Raw genomic sequence first — 14,666 nt, forward strand, 5'->3', positions numbered from 1 at the left:
CCTTGACTGTGGGAGTGCAGTCCATTGGTTCATAGGTGATTACCAGAGTAATAACAGCAGGGGATCTTTTTATGTCTAGCCAAGCTTCCCAAAGGTGAGAATCAAACCCTGTATTTATGTGTGTAAGGTAAACACTTTAACCATTAAGCCAAGCCCCCAATAATTGACATGATTTTCTGATGGAGTTTGCTAGTGTTTATGCATTGTGGAAAAAACACAACACCCAGTCCTAGTGCTTATGAAGGAGAAGTAAAGCTTGTGTTTATAGAAAGCTTGCACCCCCCCTCAAAGTTTAAACTAGCTGTAGCGTCAGCAAGCAACAAAGCCATCACAGCTGCAGCTCAATTAAATGTTATATATATATATATATATATATATATATATATATATATATATATATATATATTTTAATTGGTACTTTTCCGTTATCAGGGCAACACTTTAAACGTGATAGCTGGTGGTTGTAATCATTGCACAGCTGCGTATTTTGTGTATTATAGCAGTGTAGTGTAAGCTAAATCATACCTGTTGATAAAGTCTTTTAGTTATGTTAAAACAAACAGTGCTGCACATTAATAATGATTTTGTACACATTTAAAAAAAATGCTTCAGGGCTAACAGCTGTGCAAGGATTCCGAGTGCCAGCTACTGCTTTTAAATTCTTTGTTGCATATTCTTAAAGGCTTACATTACAGAGTGGTGAAGGGGTGCTAGTCCCTGTTACAAATTGTATTACAAAAAAAAAAAAAAAAACACACAAAAGTGATGCAGCTCCTGTCATTCCCCCAACAGTAAGTATTGTCAGCAAACCACATCTTCCATCTCTAAACACAGTCATGAAAGGCTTACATTAGGGAGAAGTGAGTGGGTACTAGTCCCTATTACAAATGCTAACAATAAAAACAACACAGAAAAGTGATGTAGCTCCTGTCAATCCCCCTTACAGTAAATATTGCCAACAAACCAAATCTTCCATGCTAATATCATATAATTTTTATAAGTATGGAGAAACAATACCTAGGTCTGCAGCTGCCACGATTAAAGTATTCCTGCACGTATTTTTTAAATGCTTAAATTAAGGAGAGATTAGGTGGAAATCCATATCACAATTGTAATTGACAAAAAAAAAAAAAGAAAAGTGATGCAGATCCTGTTAATCCCCCCTACAGTAACTGTTGCCAGCAAATCACAGCTTCCATCAATAAATAGCGAGGATTCCGAGCATCTGAAGAAATAGAGTATGTGATTATGTTTTCGGTGATAAAACTTTAATAAGGAGATGTGACATCTGAAGGCTAGACAGAAGCGGTTGGCAAAAGAGACAAGAGACACAGGGAAGATAGCTGTGCCAAGATTCCAAGCGCAATTACCGCGTTTAAAGTGTTGCCCCGATAATGGAAAAGTACCATTTTTTTAACAGAAAACAAGTTCTCCTGTATCCCTCTATGTGAAGGGGCATCAGTTGCCACCCCCCACTTACCTCTTACTTAGATACATAACTAACTCTGTAATCACTCAACAGCCATCAATTTTCAACATGAAACAGCAGCTGTGAGTTTGGTACTGGAGGATTGAAATGAAAGTGTTTAGACCTTGTCCAGTTATAAATGGGGGAAGTTAGGGTGATGAAGCGTATCAAGTTTGCGCAGTTACTCGATATTTTATATTAAGTCATAGTAGTCAAACTTGGCAACATTGCCTGTTTAACTGTGTTATATTATACAGCACTTCAGGCAGAATTCCAGGCTTACTGGATTTTTTTAATTGACAATACTTAAATGTCCGATCTGCATGGAATTTGTCAGTGGGGGAGGAGGAGTTTTTCTGTAGCTAACAGTATCTAATTGCTTAAATTACATACTTAGTTTCAAATTCACCTCTTTAGGGACAGAAACGACTTGCATAATATTGCTTACAACCTCCTTGTTCAAGGTTAAATCCAGCTCTGTTGTAATGACCTGATGGTGGTGTGCAACATAATTCATGACAACAATTAATTATTTGTATGTCTAACATCACATTAATTGATAATGTTTATCTGTTTCAGCAGTGAAGCAGCATTCGTTTCAAAATGAAGGAAATGTGAGAGTCTACTTGCATGCGTGCGCTCGCACACACAACTCAGATTCTTCTGAGAGGGAATTTATTCAGTAAGATTTAATTTGCATTTATATTACATAAGCTTCCCTTTGCATCTTTGCATAACAAACAACAATAAATGAGTGCCCAGAGTTAACCACATTTATTGGTTCTCATGGTAACGAGATAATTAAAAACATCTAGCAGTGACCTAAGCCAGTAACTCTACAGTTGTATCTGGATACTCCTCTGTTCTCCCTTGTATCTCATGCTGTTTCATAAAACATAATCCTCTTTTCTTCCCTGTTAAGTTTAAACAGTGTGATAATGTAAAGGTGCTCTCTGTTTAGTTTCATAATACACACAGCAGGCTAGAAGTGATGAGGTCATTAAATGGGTACTGCTTTATCAGTCTCTCTGGTGACAATTAAGTGTTCAGTGCAGTAACTGTTTCATGAGCATCATGGATCCATTTTTGCTAGCTACGGGAAACTCTGTGAAAGGTGTAGATATTCCACTCCCTGCAGGTTCTTCTGAAAAGCAAAAATACACCAGTGAGACTGATAACATTTTGCTCTGGGCAAACCTATGTAATAGTTTCACAACATTTTCAGAGGTTTTGAATGAGAGACGGTAAAACAACATGCAGTTGTGTACAAATATATTCAACACTTCAAAAAAAAAAAAAAAAAGGCTTAGAAAATAAACACTGAAAGTCCTATAAGGGAGCATAAACATAAAACATCATGGGAGATTCATAGAATTTAGAGTTTCAATGTAATTTAGTCTTGCAAAGGTCAGTACCTTACCAATATCCACCCTCAGGCTGTGCATCATTTCTCAGTAAGAGCCAAGCCGCTTAGTTCAGTATTCAAAAAAGTCAAGATCAATGCATGGGAAAAGGACTTCCAAGATGGCTGCACATTAAGTAACTGCTTAATTCTGGCTCTCCCAGTGTGAAAACAGAAACGTAGCAGAAAAAGCGAGTGGACCTAAATTTCTGACTAAATTTCAGTAACTAAATAGTAAGTGCATTGCCTGGATGCCATGAAGAAAAGAAATACAGAGGACCTGAAGGAAAATCAGCTACAAAAGGTGATGAAAAAACACTGACTGGGAAAAGACCTGTAGATGTTCCACAAAAAAGAAGTGCAAGCTCCAGACATGACTTACGGTAACCTGGAGGAAAGTATAAAGCAATCAATTGCATATAGACGTGACTAAAATAAATGAAACACTGATGGGGGATATCAACTCGACCAGTAAAAGGCTGGAAAAAGTGGAAGAAGCTTTAAACAGATGCTCAGATGAGATGATAAAACTGCAAAACTCAGAGGTCAAAATGAAGAAAAGGCCGTCTGAATATCAGACTGCACAAGAAGAGATGTTTCAAAAAATAATTTTCTGCTATACCTGAGAAACTGGAAGGAACAGACTGTATTAATTTCATGAAAGCCCAAATAAGCAACTGGAATGGTGTTGCACAACAGAAATTGTTAATTGAAATGACACATCATGTGTACGCACCAAACCTGGCTGTGAGAAAACAACTTAGACCTTTAATAGTAAAAATGCAATCTTACTAGCAGAAGTAGTTGATTCAGACAAAACTGTGGCAGAAGAACAAAGTACAAAAAGTATGAGACAGCAGAGTGTTTGTGGAGAATGAATACTCATTGCACACCAGGCAGAAGAGGAATACATTTATTCCAATTATATAGGGAATGTTGAGAAGTAGGCATCAGATTCAAACTGCTGTACTCAGCTATCTTCAAAATATTTTTCCCTGGAGGAACAAAGACATTTTTTGATGAAGTACATGCTAAGGAAGAAATACAAAATGTTATACAACAAAATATGAGCTGTTAAACAGAAGGTGATGCTGCTGCTTGTTTTTCTAGTAATAAAGGCCACAGAGAGACTGTGCCAGTGAAAACTTTCCCAGTGTTTCAATGAAAAATGCTTGAGAGAGGGAAAAAAATCACAGGAGATGACAAGGAGAATCAAGAGTGCACTGGAAATGAAGCAGAGACAGGGGTTGGGAGATGGAGATGAGCAGGAATAGGAAAAGAATATCTTGAAATATTGGACTTTCTTGGATTTTGGTAAACTTGTAGGGAACTTTAAAGCATATGCCCTACTTCATGTCATTAATGTTCAGAAAAATACACAGGAGAGAGGAAGAGGAGGGAGACAGTTAACTGTAAGTGAAACAAAGTTTTTTCTTAAAAGTTTTACTTAAGTGACGCACAATTTTCTTGGCATGTTATAAAGTGTCTGTGGGTGTGGCTGTCAGTTTTGGAACTTAAGGGGATAAAACTTCAATATTTGAAAATGTACATAGTTTTGTGTGTTATTATTAAGTTAGATTTTGGGGGGGCATTGGGTGTGTGTGTGTATATTTTTATTTGATGGTTTTCAATAAAACAAAAAGTTTTGTAAGATGTGACATAAGCTCAAATGGATATGAGAAATAATTGTATAACAGATTAACCTACCAAACAGTGCATGTATGTAACACAAAAGTTGGAACTAGACATTTAACAAAAAAAGCTGTTATACATAAAAGGTGGGAATAATAATCCCTCAAGAAATATTCTTTCTATAATGTCTTTAAACATTAATCGTCTCATACAGATAAATATAAGAAAGAGTAGTGAACTGTATTAAAAAATGTACAGTAGAAATAGTTATGCTACAGGAGACACACTTGGAAAGAACTGAACATGTGAATTTGATAAAGAAAGGTTTTCAGGATGTTTTTTCAGTAGAATACCTGGGGCAAAGGAAGAGATAATTACTTATATTAATTGCAAGAGGAGTTCCACTTGTAATAGAAGTGGAAAATAAAAGACCAATAATGGTGGATTTGTAGTACCTAGGGGCTCTGGCAAGAGAGGAGGATTACACTTGCATGTATTTATACTCTACTGAAAACTACTATAATGGAGCTTAAGAAAATTCTGGGAGAAATAATCAGCTTTCAGCAAGGAATATTACTTGTAGGTGGGGACTGGAATTCGATTTGCAACAGTGAAGATGTGTCTGGGGGCCCAGAAAGGGAAATATAAGAGAGGAGGGTGGATTTTCAAAGAAATTTATGAAAATATTTGGCATGGAAGATGTGAATTCAGTACTTGGAATTATACTTAGAACCACTGGCAAAGAAAATAAAGGACAAAACCAGAAAAGGATATTACAGTGCTGTGAAACATATTGAGACAGTTTCAAACCATTTCAGGATACAAAATTAATGAAGCTAAAAACAAAAACAATAATGGTGAATTATGTACCCACATACGAATTGGTTTAACAAAATCCATATTTATGAGTCCATGATAAAATGAAGTAGTTAGGAGTCTTTCAGCTTTTCCTGGTAAGGGTTCGCCACAGCAGAACTCCAGTCCACTTATGATTGGCAGTGGATTTTTATGGTGCCGAGTTGCCAGCCCGACACCCAACCTTCAAAGAAGGCACATCCATTCACACACACACCTACCTGCATGTCTTTCAAACATCACTCGACCATGGGGAGGACATGCAGACTCCACACAGAAGACGCTCCAGCCGAGAATCGAACGGGAGAACCTCTTGCTGTGAGATGACAACGCTAACCGTTTCACCACCGTGGCCTCAAAATTATGTTTTTAGGAGTATAGATTAAAAATGATACCAGTATGACAACTATGGATATGTGGGAAGAGACTAAAAAGATAATACAAAAACTGATAAAATGGAAGCTCTTTTATATGGATATCAATAGTAAGATACAAGCAGTTAAAATGTTATTAGTCCCTTTAGTCTTTTACACTGGTTAGGTATATTTTTATCAACCAGAGGAGAAGTTGTGGACAGGAATTATTAAAGAGCTGAAGGATTTTATCTGGGAGGGGAAGACGGCAAGAGTTAAGTGGGATAAACTTATCCTTCTAATAGAACAGGGTGGCTTGGGATTACCTGAGTTGAAGGGGTATTTTACAGTTAAGGCACCTATACATAGCACTAGCAGAAAACTATAATTCAAATTGCAAAGAGATGCTGATGAAATGGGGGGAGGGGCTCAAGTAGCAGGGATAGAATGGGATTATGGATACAGACCTTTAAGGAGAACAACAATAATCATACAGAATATTATATTCATAAAGTAGCAGAAGTTCTTCTAAGAACTAAGCCAACATGGAATGGAGAAAGGAGATTATGCCGATAGGGATGACTGCAATTAGGGATACAGACAATAGGCAAGAGGGGGGGGTGGGACTATATTGGAGAAAACTGGCAAAGGAACCAATGTATTGGGAGCAAATAACTAGAGAGGGAAAGGTAATAGAATGGGAAGACACCGAGAACTTATTTGGACTTTAGGCTAGAGATTGCCTTCCATATCAAGGATTCATAACAGAGTATAGGCAAAGAGAAAGAAATAGGGGGGGTCCTAAACAAAAGACCAGCACTGGTAGAGTGTTGTAGAGTCTAGAACAGAAGTTGCCATTAAGAAAGGAATAATTAGTACATCAATAAAAATATTGCATGATAACTATAAGAATCAATCAAAGGAGGTTAAGGCTTGGGAAGAAAGATTAGATAAGCAATTCACAAATAAACAATGGGGGGGACGTATTTCTCCCAATTAAACAACAAAGTGTAGAAGATTTAAGATCTTTGCCTGGAACTGTTTGCATAGGTATTTTTATACCCCAAGCAGACTTCAAAGAATTTTTACTCAGGTAGACAGCAAATGTTGGAGGTATGATGAGAAAGAAACAGGTAACTGGAAATATATTTTCTGGGACTGAAATAAGTTGGCAAACAGAAAGATTCTGTCCAGACTGGTCTGTCAGAGATGCTGGGGGAGCAAATTGGGAAATGAGTTTTTTGACCCATGATACAGAATCGGAATTGCCTAGACAAAGTAAGGCCTTGCTGAGTCATGGCTGCCAAAAAGCAATTACTAGAAAATGGAAATCAAAGTTTAAACCAACTTTACTAGAAAAAGCAAAGATAGTAACAGAGATAAGCAACTGGAACTGGGATCTTCAGAAACGGGTAGGAGCAAATTACATAGAAAAAAATGGTAAATATGGGATTGATGCATGTAGAGGAGGAACAATGTTTAAAAGATGCCAAGATTTGAATGAGCTATGTCATGGTTGACTAATAATCACTGGATATGTTAAAAGTGATGTATAATGTTTGCAGCTACAGTTACGTCGGCAAGGTTTGGAATGTATAATGTTTCCAGCTGAGATTGGGTCGTTATGGTTTATTTTCATTTATATAAATGTAACATGGCCTATGTCATACATGATAATTTAATAATTAAAGATGTCTCATTTAAAAAAATATCAGTACCTGGGAAGACCTTTGAAAAGCTTGCTATCACGCAAGGAGATACTGCCATTCCAACTATCTGCAATTTTGCAAATAATTATATGTCATTTGTGAATATCAACATGATTCATATAAGATGTTTGTGTTACAAATGTATTAGAGCTGTATGTCATATAAGATGGTTTGTACAGACGTGTGCTGAACAGGTATTTGTTGCTGTTTGAAATGTATCCACAGTGTACCCTACTGGAATAGAACAGAAATGTACATACACTATTGTAACTGTTCATATATTTTAACAGGAAAAACTGGAATACAGGAGGTTAACTTGCAAAACTTCAGAAAAATAGCTGAAATTAATCAGCTAGGAGACAAAATGTCTAAAACTAAGGAGCTTTCTGTATTGTCATGAAAGTGTTGTAATGTTTTATGACTTCCACCATTTGCCAACGATCTGAGAAGAAGCCCTTGTCTATGTATTTTCACAGGTGGATGCTAAATACTGCCAGCTTTTAGCAGTGGGAGGTTTAGCTGTATAGAGTCAGATGACAAGAAATGATGTCATTGTGCAAGCTATCCCAGCAATAATATTTGAGATATTAATTTGAGAACTCTCTGAGAGAGACATCATTCTGTATTCCGTCTTGGACCTGATAAGATACATTCACCACACATCTGCCTTCCTCTGAGTAAGTTTCTAGGTTATAGTAATTCTCTTAGATATAGTCAGGAATATAGCAAAGCTTAATATAGATGTTTTTCCATTTATTTGAGACTGTCCTGCATTATTGTTTTAAACATTTCCTGTGATTTGAACTCTGCTGTCGCTGTAAATATATACTTAGTATTTTCTTGTTCTTTTAATATTTATTATTAAGTATATTTAAACCTTCCACTGTGGCTGATCTCTGTAGAGGTATTTAAGTTTCTGAGAGTACTTGTATATTTATTTGGTGACACTGTGTAGGCCACTCCTAGTAACCTTACTCTTGGTCACGCTACCATTTGTATTGATAGTAACATTACACAGTAAGATTGGACACCCTTTGTTAAAGGCCTTAAAGTAGCTGAGAAGGGGTTCTGGTGGCAGTGATAACTACCTTATGGTCTGGGCAGAAGGAGGCATAGCTAGTAAACTTGTGCAAGCCTTTCCCAGGTGTGTGTGTGTGTGTGTGTGTGTGTGTGTGTGTGTGTGTGTGTGTGTGTGTCTGTATGTATGTAAAACAAATCTCCAAGTGTGTGTGTGTCAACTACTTGAGCAGGGACATGAAGCACTGGTTGGAGGACTTGGATTGGAACCCTGGCTAAGGACTCAACTCTAGAGCTGTGCCACTGGGGAGTCATACTGGGGATCTGGAGAAACCACAGAAACAGACTGACTGTGGTCTGTGTGTGCCCCTAAAGGAAATTGCACTTGATGCAGTGAGCTGCATCTGGAAATACTGTGTGTGTACCTTGTCATCCTGTCAGTGTACATCCCTCACTGTTGCAGTGGTGAGGACTGAGGCTCCTTGATTAATGGTCCAGTGGCGTCACACTTGCCACTGTAAAATGCTGGCATAAATACCCTCAAGCCCAACCATAAATCCAAATTGGATTTAAAGGAACTGATCCATAATAGAATATTATTCCTCCAAGAACATGCTCTGCCATGAAAATAATTATTCCAAACAGTAGTTGTACCCAATACACTATTTACCAAATAATTAATATTCCTGGTATTCAACAGATTGTCTATGAATACCCTTATATTCCCAGGTCTAGAGTCTTTAACACGTTTATAAATGATAATGGCAAGGTCAACCCTAGCTAGCCTACATTTAACTGTAAATAAAGATAACCCCTTAAGCCTCCTCTAACAACTCTTACTCACCATACCTTTCCTTTGTGAAGTGCATTTGTATTCTTTCCAATCTGTCTAAATGCATCAGTTCTGGGGGAAATTTGAGGGTAGCAATCCAATACTTAACATGGAGGAGAAGCTTCGTCCAGAGATGGGGAGGCAAGGCATAATGAATCTCTCTCTCTTTCTGTCTCAGATGAGATCGGTTTCTCTCCATGTGAAGGTTTACATTTCAGGTTATTGTGTTTGCTAAGATATTAGACATGGGGAGAAATGTGTGCTCAGGGCAATAGGTTCTGTAATGGTGTGGCAGGCAATGCACAGTTTTCCCCTCAAAGGTCAATAAGATACTGAGCAAAAAGAGAGCTTCTAGCCTCTTTTGATAGCTAACAGTTTTTAAACTTGAAATCTTCTTAGTATGGAATATCTGGTTAGATGTTATATCAACTGAAGTACATCCCCAAGGGAAGGAGATAAATACTTGTTTAATTTGACATTAATATTCTTCACAATCTGGGCATCACAAGGAAGCAAATTATTGACTATCAACAATCATTAAATGACAGGAATGATTTGCTGTCATAAGGCTATGTCCCTGATATATGTGATTCTGTGTTTAAAAGAAATAACATATCCTTTGGCAAACTGTGCAGGAAGATGGTCACTGATGCGTACTGTCTGGTATTTAGTATAGAGAATACTATAAGCAATATTTAAAAAAAACTGAGCAGATCCCAGGAAGTTAGGAACATTACCCTTTAGTTTCTGGAAGCTATCCTGCAGAAGCTAGATCACTGTATTTTGTTTGGTGCTGCCAGTGCCCTCAGTCTTCTCTTGCTGTCCCAGTCCTGGTCAAATCATCACTTCCAGATTCTGCTGTTTTATTGCCAATGGTTCCATTCCTTCTAACTAATAGTTCTCACTGAAGCTGTTGTGGTCAAAGTACAATCCTTTGTATTGCTCTGCCCTGTACCTCAGGTGCTTCATTTCTGTCCATTCGTCCACCCTTTTGTAGGCTCATATATAACTACTAGTCTAGCTGCCCTTGCAGTCCATTTTAAACCTAGACAGTTTCCCTTTTTGTGCTCTAAATAACCTAGCTCGTTTGGTTGTAGTTTGACCCACACCATGGTTTAAATGATATAATATTGCTAATGAGAATAAATGAGAAGGATTTTTAAATCCTTCCTTAGATTCTTCCAAAGCCCTCCAATGCTACACGTAGCTTTGTGTAGTCAAAAAGGAAATTGAGAATTTTGATGTGCCCTCAGATCTGTCTGAAGCAGACTTGCTGAAAGATACTTGACCCATGAGTAACTCCTGTTGTACTTCAATAGTTGGTTCTCTTATTCCTGACTTTACCTTTCTCACCATCCCCTTACGTTTTTTTTTTTACCATTCAGACATGCCATAGTCCACTTTCTTTGTCCTACCTTCTACCGCTTCATCTTTCCTTTGAATTTTCCTGAAGTCCATATAAACCACATTACTGGTATCCCCTGTCGGCCACTCCTGTAACCCAATCATAAAAGTGGATCATGTTTGGCTGACAGCTCCTTCTTGCCATGAATGCTTATTTCTTGTTGTCATTGAAATTATCTGCTAGGAAGTCTTTCCTGGCCTCTTTTGTTAGGCTGGTAAGCCTTTGGTTACATGGGGGGGGGGGGGGGGGGCACTTCACATGGTGTCATCCAGCCTTTGGGTTTTTCTGCACTATTCAGTAATCTGTGGAAGGCCTCCATCAGTGGTTTCACCAGCATATTGGATGCATTCCAGTAGACCTTGGGAGGTAACCCACCTGGTCCTTGTGTTTTATGCTCCCAGGGGACCATCACTCCATCTGTCTTCTCCTCTGTATTGATGCCCTTCCAGTACTTTTCCCAGACTCCCCTATGTCCCTATCAGCATGACACTGCACACTGCCTCCTGCTTTCCTTCGTGAAAAGTCAATCATTCTGTCCATTAAATAACTCTGATTTTCCCTTGTCATATGATTACCATCTTCCTCATTTGCTCAGTTTGCATAAGTCTGTCTGTTCTTCCCTTCTTCCTGTCTCCTAAAGAATTAAAAATAATTGTTCCCTTCCTGACACCTCTTGCTTTACTCTTTTATTTGCATCTTCATTGTCCTCGGTACCTTTGTTAATCTGCTGTCCTTTTACACTTTTTTTACCCCCCCTTTCTAGTTCTTGCGTGTCTTCATTTTCATTAATCCTTGACTTGCATTCTTATGCAACCATATTTTCCTAGTCTTCTTTTTGTTGTTTTGCCTCTTCCACATTCCTTTGTCCGCAGCCCTGTGTACTCCTACCTTAACTCATCCCCATAGGCTCCCAGTCTCCTAACTTGTCTATCATTTTCTTCCTCATCTCCACATAACCTGCTTCTCTAAAATCCCACACCCCCTTCTTCATCTCCAAATAATCTGTTGCTCTAAAATCCCACACCCAACATAGTTCCCCTGTGTATTCTTGCACCTTATCTCTGGCCTCCACCCCATATTAATGATATTGCTTTTAGCTAATGGCACCCTTTCTTTGGCATTCTCTGCCTTGTGTACAACTATACAAGAATTTTACCCTTTACCGTATAGTCCTGAATAATATGGCCGAATGCCGGTTTATTATTGTTTGTGCGAATGACATTCTATCGGCTGCAATATGCCGAAAAACAGAATGTGGAATGCACAAGCACTTTTGCACCAGATAGTCAACTCCACTTATGCGAATGCACAACTGCATTCGCATAAGTGGAAATCGACTATCTGCACGGAGATCGTGGTACAGTGGGGAGTGGAAATTCATCCACATCTCCACTGCAGTGCGATCTTGGAGTTAGAATATATAAGTAGAGGGGATGCAGAGGGGCTTTCCCCCCTGCAAAAACGTGATAGCTGTATAGGAGTTTAATTTACATCAGCTCCTATATGGCTATCACGTGGTGGTTTCGACAACAATGTCGAGTCAAATGCATCGAGCATTTGGTTCAACATTGTGAAAGGTATTTTTTTTTACTTTCAGTATTACCATTCATTTATTTGCACAGAAAATGTTTTTCCATTTGAATAAACAATAGTAAACCCTGAATGCCTCATGACCTGTAGCCTCAGTCAACTCCCATTCCATCACAACCATCGAACTTAGAAACTTTCAGGGCACTCCTATCAGATTCAGCCCTCCCATGAGTTTTTATCTCTTGCGCCACTCCTTGTACTGTTTTTTGATCCAGTTACTCATCCTCCTCCTTTAATCTTTCTGCGTACAGCTGGACCACATCAATCCTTGATCACTTCTCTGCTTCCTCTACTTTGCCATATTACTTGCTCCTTTCATGAACTTTTGTTGTTACCCTTTACTAAGCCTGCATTTGATGCACTACTCTATCTAGATTGATTCTCCTGCTTATCCTTCCCTTCGTCATTCCTGATCAGCCTATACCTAGGAACCCCCAAGTTCAACCCACCTCTTGTCACTGGCCCATATTTCTGTGATAATGACAATGAACATACCCTCTCCAGAATCACTGATTGTATCTTCTTACTTAGACTCCTTGGACTAGACAGTAATATTACTCAGATTTACTCGGAGTCACTATTGTTTGTTCGTCAGCTGAATTATGCATCCTGTTTTTCCAATGCTCAAATAATTACTCCTATTCCTTTTTAAACACCTTTCTATATACAATGATTTAAATCAATTTCAACGAGATGCACATGTTTACACCCTCTGATGCTGTTATTGGCCTTTTCCATTTCGCCCTTGATGTTGGCTCTAACTATTGTTTGTTCGTCAGCTGAATTATGCATCCTGTTTTTCCAATGCTCAAATAATTACTCCTATTCCTTTTTAAACACCTTTCTATATACAATGATTTAAATCAATTTCAACGAGATGCACATGTTTACACCCTCTGATGCTGTTGTTGGCCTTTTCCATTTCGCCCTTGATGTTGGCTCTAACATGACTGCCTCTGGGTCTCTCACTTCCTACCCCTGTTACCTTCCAGTGCCCTTGATGTTGGCTCTAACATGACTGCCTCTGGGTCTCTCACTTCCTACCCCTGTTACCTTCCAGTGCTGTATGCACTGGTCATTCCATTTGTACTTCCATGACCTTTTCCTCTCTTTTGTACTTTTCCTTTCTCCCCCATATCTTGATATGAGGAACTCTACAAATCTGAGCTCCTTTGACAATATCTGTCTTCCCATCTCACATCTTTTCCTCACAATATCCTGGTTACTGATATCCTGTTAATTTCCCCGCCTTAGTTAACTCTGCCTTTTCTCATCTGTCTAGCCAGTGTACTACTGCTATCATGTTCTTTCCAAGGCAACAACTCGGAGACACAGAGACAGATAACCTAAGTTGAAACCAAGCACTTCCTATGCTAGTGTGCACAATGGCTTGCTGAAATACAGCTGTATCATCCAGTTATCCGTAGAAACTGAGCATGCTTTTTTTTCGTTTTGAAACTGCTACATTTCTAGAAGTCACTCGATGATGATGCCAAAAAGCAGCAACACCAATTCTTGCTCTTGAGGTCATGGCGGACACCATAGCATCATGGCAGAAACATTTTGGAGCTGCATTTGTCAAAGTAGCCAAAGCAACCACTGGCATAGATCTTGGACTATCTGATACTGAGCCTGTGAAGTACACTGTTTGACAATGGCAGAGAATGTAACTTAGAAAACGAAAGCTGTTTTCAGCACAAGAATGGTTCTAGAATGACGTGACAAGTCCAGTTCTGGGTCCTGTCATAAAGATAATGGAAAAAGATTTATCTAGAAACAAATGCAAATGGACTTACCAGGGTTGCTAACACAGAAGCAGCTTACAAAGGATCAACCATTTAGCTAGTGAAAAATACCCAAAGAAAGAGAGAAAATCAGAAAGGAAGTAGTCTTACAAATAAAAGGGGGAAGTGATTTAGGTTCCCAAATTTGATGAACCAAAAGTAAATAATGTAAATGAAAAAAGATCTATAGATGGCTGGCAGTGATTGCTAGGAAAGAGGACAGTCACTGAAGGTTAGTAGGTTATTCTCTCTCTCTCTCTCTCACTGTGCAGTTACTAACAGATCAGGTCAAGTACTGTTAACTCAGGTGATCTCCATCTCTGGTAACAATTAAATCAAATGCTAAGTGGGAACAGCTCATTGTTGGGTGTGCAGCATTCCAGAACTGTAACCCTGCCCAAATACAAATACTTAAGACAATGCAATTGTACTGCTTATGGTAGTTAAACCTGTTTTATGACATAATGCATTTTAAACCAGCTGGGATACATTTGAGTAAAAGGAAATCTTCAGTTTAACAATCAAATGGTGACAGCAATAATTTAATTTCCTTAACCCCTGTAGATGTGGGCTGGCCTCATGCTAATGGTTGTAATTAGACATTAAAATATTTAATAAA

The sequence above is a fragment of the Protopterus annectens genome, chromosome 9.part0 (genome assembly GCF_019279795.1).
Source record: "Protopterus annectens isolate FY-2018-M chromosome 9.part0, PAN1.0, whole genome shotgun sequence".
Classification (NCBI taxonomy): domain Eukaryota; kingdom Metazoa; phylum Chordata; order Ceratodontiformes; family Protopteridae; genus Protopterus; species Protopterus annectens.